The sequence below is a fragment of the Heterocephalus glaber genome, unplaced genomic scaffold (genome assembly GCF_053883595.1).
Source record: "Heterocephalus glaber isolate CG9 unplaced genomic scaffold, H.glaber_assembly_v1.0 deba00001586, whole genome shotgun sequence".
Classification (NCBI taxonomy): domain Eukaryota; kingdom Metazoa; phylum Chordata; class Mammalia; order Rodentia; family Bathyergidae; genus Heterocephalus; species Heterocephalus glaber.
Window position 1 is genome coordinate 14,038,314 of NW_028258364.1, and position 8,686 is coordinate 14,046,999.

The 8,686-nt window shown below is 33.8% G+C and overlaps 1 pseudogene; it reads right to left on the reverse strand.

The window, feature by feature from the left end:
• Window positions 1-4,026: 4,026 nt before the first annotated feature.
• On the reverse strand, window positions 4,027-5,346 carry LOC106010256 (protein SET-like; annotated as a pseudogene).
• Window positions 5,347-8,686: the final 3,340 nt, after the last annotated feature.

Sequence of the window (8,686 nt, forward strand, 5' to 3'; positions counted from 1 at the left end):
ATTTTCTGTTTTTATACCTATAGACAAGATGCCACCCAAAGTGGTTGGTACAGTCTCCCTTCAATGAGTAAAGTAGGAGAGAATCCTTTCCTCACTCCTTCTCCAACACTCATCCCCACCAGTGTTTAAAGAAGAATCCATTGCATTAACATGTTATCTCATCAGTATCGTTTTTATCTTGTGGCAGTTAAATATTTCTTTCTTACAAGCAGTAACTATTAACTCTGCGCAGTTCAGCAGTTGGATTGCACCACAAAGGAGTTTCAAAACTATGATGGCTTCCAGCTTGACCAAGGTCCCAGCTGTACTTCTTTGCCTGTCACTCTGTTTGATTCAGCTCCTGGTGTTTGCTTTACCCTCTGCTGAGACTTCATCCTGGTCATTTTTGTGACAGTAGCAATTTCAGTTCCTGCATCCAGATGCAACATTGTCCAGCATTTCTCCCTCATGAATTTGTTAAAACAATAAAAAGAAGAAAATTTCCAGAAATTCTCTGACCCTAACCAGGTCCCAATAAACAATGACAAATACCTTAATGCTTACACCTATCACTGACAAGGAATTAATATATATTGTAAAGATACAAGTTTGGTTTTTACTCAAGAGAAGCCTATGTCTTTGGCTAGGTGAATGGCTGGCTTTTCAGGAGGTACATGGTCAGGAGGAATAGACTTAGAATTAATTTGGACTTAGGAAAAACTGTTGTGCAATGATTGCAGGAACATTGTGATAAACGCTACTTTGCCAAACAACAGTTGCTGTTATGGTTTTGCAAGAAGAAAAGGAAAATTATTGCCCCTTCAATGATATTCAAATGAAGAATAATAAGTAATCAAATAAAAACATATTTTAATGAGTTTATAAAGAGAACTGAGCACACATCAAGACACAATCCATGTAAATTTGTTGACAAATTTATAGAGTGGCTTTAAAAAGCAAATCCATACGATTACCAACATATTTTATGAAAATATATAAACTTACAAATATTAGTTTTAGTGCTTCAAAATATGAACAGAACTCAAAATATTTCTTCTTCACAAGCCTGCTACTAAACAAAATATTTCTTTCAATATGATAAGATAATTAGAACACTAACATTGTAAATATGAATACATGGCCACTGGGAGTAAAATGGGTCATTCAATCAAGTTAATCTTCTTTTGCCACTGAAAATATATTTGAGGGCAGTTAAGATATCATCCATGGGGTTCATAATTTAGAAGCAAAGACAGACAATAAATTGAATATTATAAACTAATTAGGGTGGCTACTGTTATTTTATGTATGATGATTAACCAATGCCTCCCTTAGAAGATGGTGAATCAGAGAACTGAAGGATATGTCTCAGAAATTTACAACTCAGAAAGAAATGCAAAAAAATGAAACAAGGAAGAAAAGAAAAGAAAATTAAGAAGAAAATTAAATAACATTTTCTAGATAAGATTTTAAGATGAGAAAATGCCCAGTGGTAGAAGTGTTCACTTGGCAAATATTATTTTTACTTTTTCTTAAATTTTTTATACTCAAAATCCAGTTATAGAAGCATGAAACAACATATAAAAATTTACCATTTATTGAAACTTTCAGCTACATTCCTACTCTGTTTCTCCAAAGATGCTGTAGCAAAGGAAAAATAATAGATACACCTGGTTACAAATTTTTATTAAATAGGAGTTCTTTCTATACTATGATCACCACCAAAAACTCTTTCTAGGCACATTTTCTGATTTGTTACAAACCATTTTCCAATGACATCTTATGAACATTCAAGTACAGAGATATGCATGCAATGTGTCAGGAGTCACAAAATATTCTCCAAAGGAAAGACCTAGTATGTTTGTCATAATTGAGTCATTAGACACAAATCCTACAATGGACAAAGATAATTATGCAAGTTCTAGTATAATATCTTTGGTGTATTCCCTCATGACTCTGATTTCTTTGAATTATTTGTAAGGTCAGTTCAATCAGATAATGTCTATGAAGGTTTTAAAATATAGTATGTTCCCAATTAATGTTCGTGATTATATTTGTGTTGGCTAGTATTCTACTTTTACACTAAATATTTATTTTTTTGATTTCTACTTTCCCCTTATACAGTACTATGCTTGGAAAAGGTGTCCCTGTAATGGACATACATATCTTCATAATGTGAAGCTTACAGATTTCTCTCAAAAAGTCTAAGAATCTATATGTAAAAATTATTGAGTTACACATAGTCTTCCATTCGTGGAACACTATCCCCATGGTTCACAATTAAGCTTCTCTTATGTCAGAAAAAGTCTAAATTCCTATTTTCATTTTTCATATACCTTTACCTGCTTAGACTTCAAATGTCACATACTTGAATGTGTTGAATCTGTGTATTATTTCTTTAGAACATGCATATTAGTGTGTGTCTGTGTGACTCATGTGTTTGCAGTGTTCACAGATATATAAATGATATTCTGCTATAGATATTGTAGTAAACACAATATTTCTGATGTTTATAGACAGATTACAAGCTTCAAATTTTCCCTTTTCTTTCCATCCACAGCTGAGTAAACTGATAGTAAATCATGTTGCTCTAAGCTTTGGTGCTGATGGGAAATCCAAACCATGCAAACTTCTTCTTATTCATGCCAAACCTCACATCATGCCCTTGAAATCACAAAACTCTAAGCCAATCTCCCTTCTCTGGTCTTTAAAGCCAATTTTTCGACCAGGTTGGCAGTTGCCTTCATGCTTCCAGAAAACCTTGTTAGAATGCCTTAATCAGTTTTGACATTGCAACCAAACACTTGGTGAGGAGCCATCAGATTACTGCAGAGTGGCCAGAACATAGCTCTTTCTGTCTCTTATTCTGCTTAAAATATTTTTAAATATAAATATATAAATCATTTTGCATGTAGAATTTTATTTCTATTATTCTACAGTATGTGGAGTTAAATCCATGACGTTATGTTCTGAATTCCTGCTAATAAGCAGAATTGCAACTGTTTCTCCACCTCTACAAAGGGTATTGGGATAACTATTTTTATGCTTCTACACACGAATCTAAGGAATACTCTCTAAAATATACATCTTGGATTGGGATTGGCTGTTCATATGTGTTGAGCACTTTTCTATAGTGTTCTTCAATTTGCATATTTTATTTTTATGTGATAAATATTATATCCCACATTAATATATCCATAAATCCTCTCCTTGGCATTCATTTCCATGTTAGACTTTTTTATTTTAATGTGACCAAAGTCACAGCTTTCTGTTCATTTGGAATCAGTGGTCCTGTTTAAGGCCTCCTCATAGTTAATTTAGAGATCTTCAACATTTTTCCCTAGGAATGGAATCTATATCTTTCTTAAGGATAGTATAAAGGATCTTTATTTGTTCTCTAAATGGTGATCCAATTTACCCAAGATCACATGTGTAAAATAAAACCTCTTCTCATTTGTTTTAACTACCTCTTCACTTGCCATATAAACATGAGTCAGTTTTTATGTTTATTTTTTTCCTCTGAGCTGTTATTTTGTACTGGGACTGTGTAGTAATATTTAACAAGGTGAGCCGCACCATACTTTCTCTTTTTTTAAATAATACTTATCTATTTAAATATATTTATGCTTTAAATAAAAATATGATTATATAGTTACATTTAGTTGCTAGTTTATTTGACAGGCTAATATCAGTCATTTAATCCATTAATTCTTTAAACCCATTATTGCTTCAGAGCATTATTTTTTTTCATTAGGATAGAATTTTATTTTAAAAGTGTCATCTTAAACTGCAAGGATGTCCATTAACATCACAATTAAACATGCCAAAGGAGAAGCCATGTTGTCAAATTCCCACTAAATCCACACAAAGACCTCAATCCTACCCCTTGCTCACGCCATTTTTTAAAAGTTTTTTTCTTCTTTTAAACAAGAGAAAGTAGAGAGGAACATGTTGGTAAATACCACCTGCCCCTATTCACATAGAGACACTGTAATCTCTGAGCCCAATCTACAGAGAAAGGAAGAAAAAAGCTAGAATTCTATGGACTACTACACAGGGGTTGAGCACCCTGCAGCTTCCAGCAGACAGCAGAGAGAAGGGTGAGGAAGAGCTTTCTTTTTGCCCACAGAGCACGCTAGTGTTGATTCCATACCGTTTGTGTGGAGACAGGGGAGGATCAAAATGAATTGGGAACAGAAAGTTGTTGAGATCCTCTTCCCCCTGTACTCTGCTCAAGATATCTCCCCACAAAATAAGTCAAGAGCCATGGTGTTTGAGAAAAGAGACCTCAACAGCTGGGCGACTGAGCACAAGAGGGGAAAGGAAAGAATGAAACTTGCTCACAGGAACTGGAGGAAAAAACGAAAGGAAGAAAGAAGGTTGGAATCTATCTGTGTTCAATTAATCCTCCTCTTCTTCATCCTCCTCTCCTTCCTCCCTTTCACATCTTCATCTTCATCCTTATCCCCTTCTTCATCAATGTCTTCCAATCCTTCTTCTTCATCACCGTCATTATCTTCTTCTCCCGCTCCTTCCTTGTCATCCATATCGGGAGCCAAGTAGTACTGCAGTGAAGTTGGCCAAGTATCATCTTTGATGACCTCTTTAACGCACCTGTGGCTGGATCAGTATGGTGAGGAAACCAGGGAAAGGAGCTTTCTGGTTCTCCATGCTGCCACTTCCTACTGGATTTATTTTGTATTTGACTTAAATGTTTTATCAAATCCTTTCCAGATTTCAAGTTGATTTCAGTGGACTTTCAAGATGGATCACCATTCTCATTCAGGTGATATTCTCGGAAGAGAACTTCATTTTCATAATAAGGATTTTCTTCAAAACAAAAATCTATTCTGTAACCTGATTTTATATCTTCAAATTCTGTCACTTTGACTCTGTTCAAATAAGGCAATGTCTCTTCGTCTTCCTCCCCAAGTGGTACAGATACTTGTGGATGGGTAACAAATGTTCTTACCCGCAAATTTGGGATTTTGGCGATCAGTTCTGACCTCTTCTGAAAAATCTGCTTGGCAAAGTTTGTTATATTTCTGTTCTACTTTCAATATCCCTTCACTGTCTTGTTCATTAAGTCTCTATTTCATCAATATATTCAATCATTTCTTGTTCTTTTTCTCCCTTGGACAGGCCTGGTGAGGCTGATGCTGCCTCAGATTTGGGGCTTCTTGGTCTAAGGCGTGAGGGAAGACTGGCTCTTGGGGACCATGACAGGAGGGAAGTCCTAGCACGGGCCCCAGAGTCGTCTTGGGTCACAGGAAGCAGCTCAGGAACCTCGGAGCATTTTAAATAGGGCATTATATTCTTTGTAGTATTAACAGTTATACAAATTTCCCTGCTGCTGGTGTCAGTCATTATCTAAGATATTATTGCTCTCGTTATTATTTTGAGTTATGTATGAATATTACATTCTACTCTACAATACAATTCTTATTTATCTCACCAGATACAAATCTACAAACTTAGCTGATTGAGGGTTTTGGTTTTTTTTTACCAATCCCCATTCACAAATAAGGATGACATAAAAATAATCATAAATTTTGCTTTTTTACAGGAGGAAGGAATGTTGAGGAGATGGCTATGAGCAATTTAGGCAAATCCAGGGAGGAAAACAGTATGCTCTGGAGTCTTTATCATTCTCCTTGCCCAATGTTCCTAGATTTGGATAAAGATATGTTTAACATCCGATTGGACATTTCTTGAATTATTGTTATTGTTCTTTATGGAAGCCCTGTGTGACAGAGCACCGGAAGTCATCTTGTCAAAGTTGCAGCCAGAGCAGACAATGACTTCCTGGTGATATCACGTCATATTGACCAGGCTGTAGAATCCTGAAAGCCTGGTAGCCTGCCTACTTAGATTGGTCGAGTAATTTCCTTACTAGGTGATAATACATGTTGAATTGTATGGGAGTTATATTTTTACCTATTTAACATATTATAGCAAGTGTTATTGGCAAGTAATATTTGCTTATTGCTGTGCAGAAAAGTTCATCTCTATTTGGTCAAATATTGCCATGATTTCTCAACCACTTGAGGAACCTGTTGATCTTGTTTTATTGTCACAAAGATGATTATGAGGGCCTTATCTATTCCTGCCCATTTTCCTCTCATTTTATAACACCAGCCAGTATTATTTTAAAAGAGCAGTGAGATGAAATATTCAGGAGCTTTCCCTATCTGAAAGAGAGCATGTCTATAGTTTTCCATTAAGTATGATGTTTGCTGAATAATTTTGGCATTTCACCATCCTTAAATTATGGACAATCCTTTCTCTGAAATTTTCTAAGCCTTTTCTTTCTCTCAAAGATGTTGAACATTATGAAATTTCCCTATAAATTAATACCTTAACATTTTAAACATAAATTCCCTGCTGATGGGGTATGTTCTTGGGTATCATATCCCTAAAACTCCATTACCCATGGATCAAGTTTCAAAATATCAAACTTTCAAGAATATTTTTAAAGTTAGCAAATAAATAAAGAGACAGGTAGTGCAGCAAATTTAATGTGAAAATTAATTAGTATATTTTCAACTACCATAACTGCAACAAGTGAATCCAAACTGCCTGAAGATAGTCAGTTCCACATTTAATTTTACCTGAATCCATAAGAAATTGTTTTAAAAGTAAAGATAATATTGTGTTCCTTAAGTAAATTAAAAGTCAAATTTGAATGTATAGGAAAACTACTTTTTGATTACTTGCTGCCTCTTGTGATTGTTCACTTATCTGTGACTGGATGCATATACAAAAATTTAATAAAATTATTTAATAAAGTAGATGTCTTAGGTTTAAAATTTATTTTTAAGTATAAATGCTCATATGAGTGTACTTTTAAATGTCCTAACTGGCCTGTTTTATGAATGTCACTGCAAATGTTCTTGTAAATGTCAATTTCTCAGGTTCATAAAAATAGATTTTGAAATGTTCTTCCAAATATCCCTATGACTGGTACTTAGTGATCAAGAGAACAGAAATGTTCTAATTGCACAGCATTAGATTTTATCAAATTGAACACTTGTTAGTCAGACTGAAAGAATCCCACTGACCTATTAGACAGAGAATTTTACATAGGTAGGTGTGTGTGTGGTGTATTTAGAATTTCCCTAAGAAGATACTATAATAAATGAAATTCAAAGAAATATGGTAATGTGCAATAACTATAGACTGATTTTAGAGAAGAGAAATACACACATGAATTTGAGAAAAAGATCTAAAGTTTGAGCACAATGTTCAAGGATATAAACAAAAAAGTGAAGTAGATGAAATGATGGAGTAAGTGCAGATGGTTTTTATGGCTTCAGACTGCCTTAATCCAAGAGTAATTTAAAAGTTTATTAAGTATCCATAACTATTCTTACTATAGCTACAATGAATTACAATTGTTGCTAATACTGGAAGACATACATAATCTCTTTTGTCCTGTGGCATATTTAATGCACATATAAAGCACATATAATCATCCATTTATACAATTCCTAAATTAATTTTACCAACTATTTTATAATCTTAATTTCATATTCTTCTTTATTTTTTTAATTTTTTAATTTTTTTGTACCGGGGATCAAACTTGGGATCTTGTGCTTGCATGGCAGGTGACAGGACCACTGAGCTAAATCCCCAGCCCCTCTTATGTTTTTAAAAATATTCAAATATACTACCAACATTACAAAAGTCATACTATTAGCAATTCCCCTTAAATTGGCCTATATCTGTATAAGCCCTTTAAATGGATTATACCAAATAACTTTCCTCATTGAATTGTTTTGCTCTGTGATTTATTCTTCAGACTTATAACCAGCAAAACAACAATGTCAAGAGAGTTATCAACCCACTTGATCACTGCCTTTCAACTATGTATTTCTAATTATAAGAATACAATAGAGAAAATAATCCAAAACTTTCATGGAAACTCAGTTTAAGAAACATTTTTCCTAAATGTTATGTAGTTATGAAAAGGTTGTAATCACAGAAAAGATAAATTTTAAAAAATGGAAAAATGAGAAAGATAGTGAATTTGCTGTAAACTTACTGGCAATATTTTTTACAGCTTATATTTTAAGGTAATGATATAATATACAGCCTGAATAGTGTGATATCAATGCTTTTAGGCAGGTGTCTCAGATATTGTAAGAAAGTTAGCAAGGTCATGTTATCATGAGTAAAGTCTCTAAAATATAAAACCCATAATCACTCTGGTTGATTTAAAAATAAAGTGATTTATTTTGCTGTACAGTTTCCTACCTGCCTGCAGTTCATTTATTAGTAGGTGTGGGCATATTGTCCTCTAATCAAATTTTTCAAGCCATCTCTATTAAGAAGTCAGTAAAACAAAGTATTGAAATGCAGATTGCATTGATTTGCTCCCAGTTATTGCAAAGTAAGACGAAACAGTTATGCTAGGGTAAATCAATATAATCTACATTAAAGTACATTGTCTTCTAGAATGCCAGGAAATATTCAGCAATCTCCATTATAGAAGTGGCCATTGTGACCACCTTATGTTGTCTGTCCTTAAATTTTTAAATTTATGTTCCTTGTGCTTGAAAGTAAGCAAGATTTTTCAAACTTTCCCAGAACCTAAATATAGCTTCCTTTCAGTGCCTTTCTAGTTCCCGATCAGAAAGAGAATCTGTGATTAGCTTCATCATTAGGAAATGGTACCTGGATTCAAAATTATATCATGATAATATTT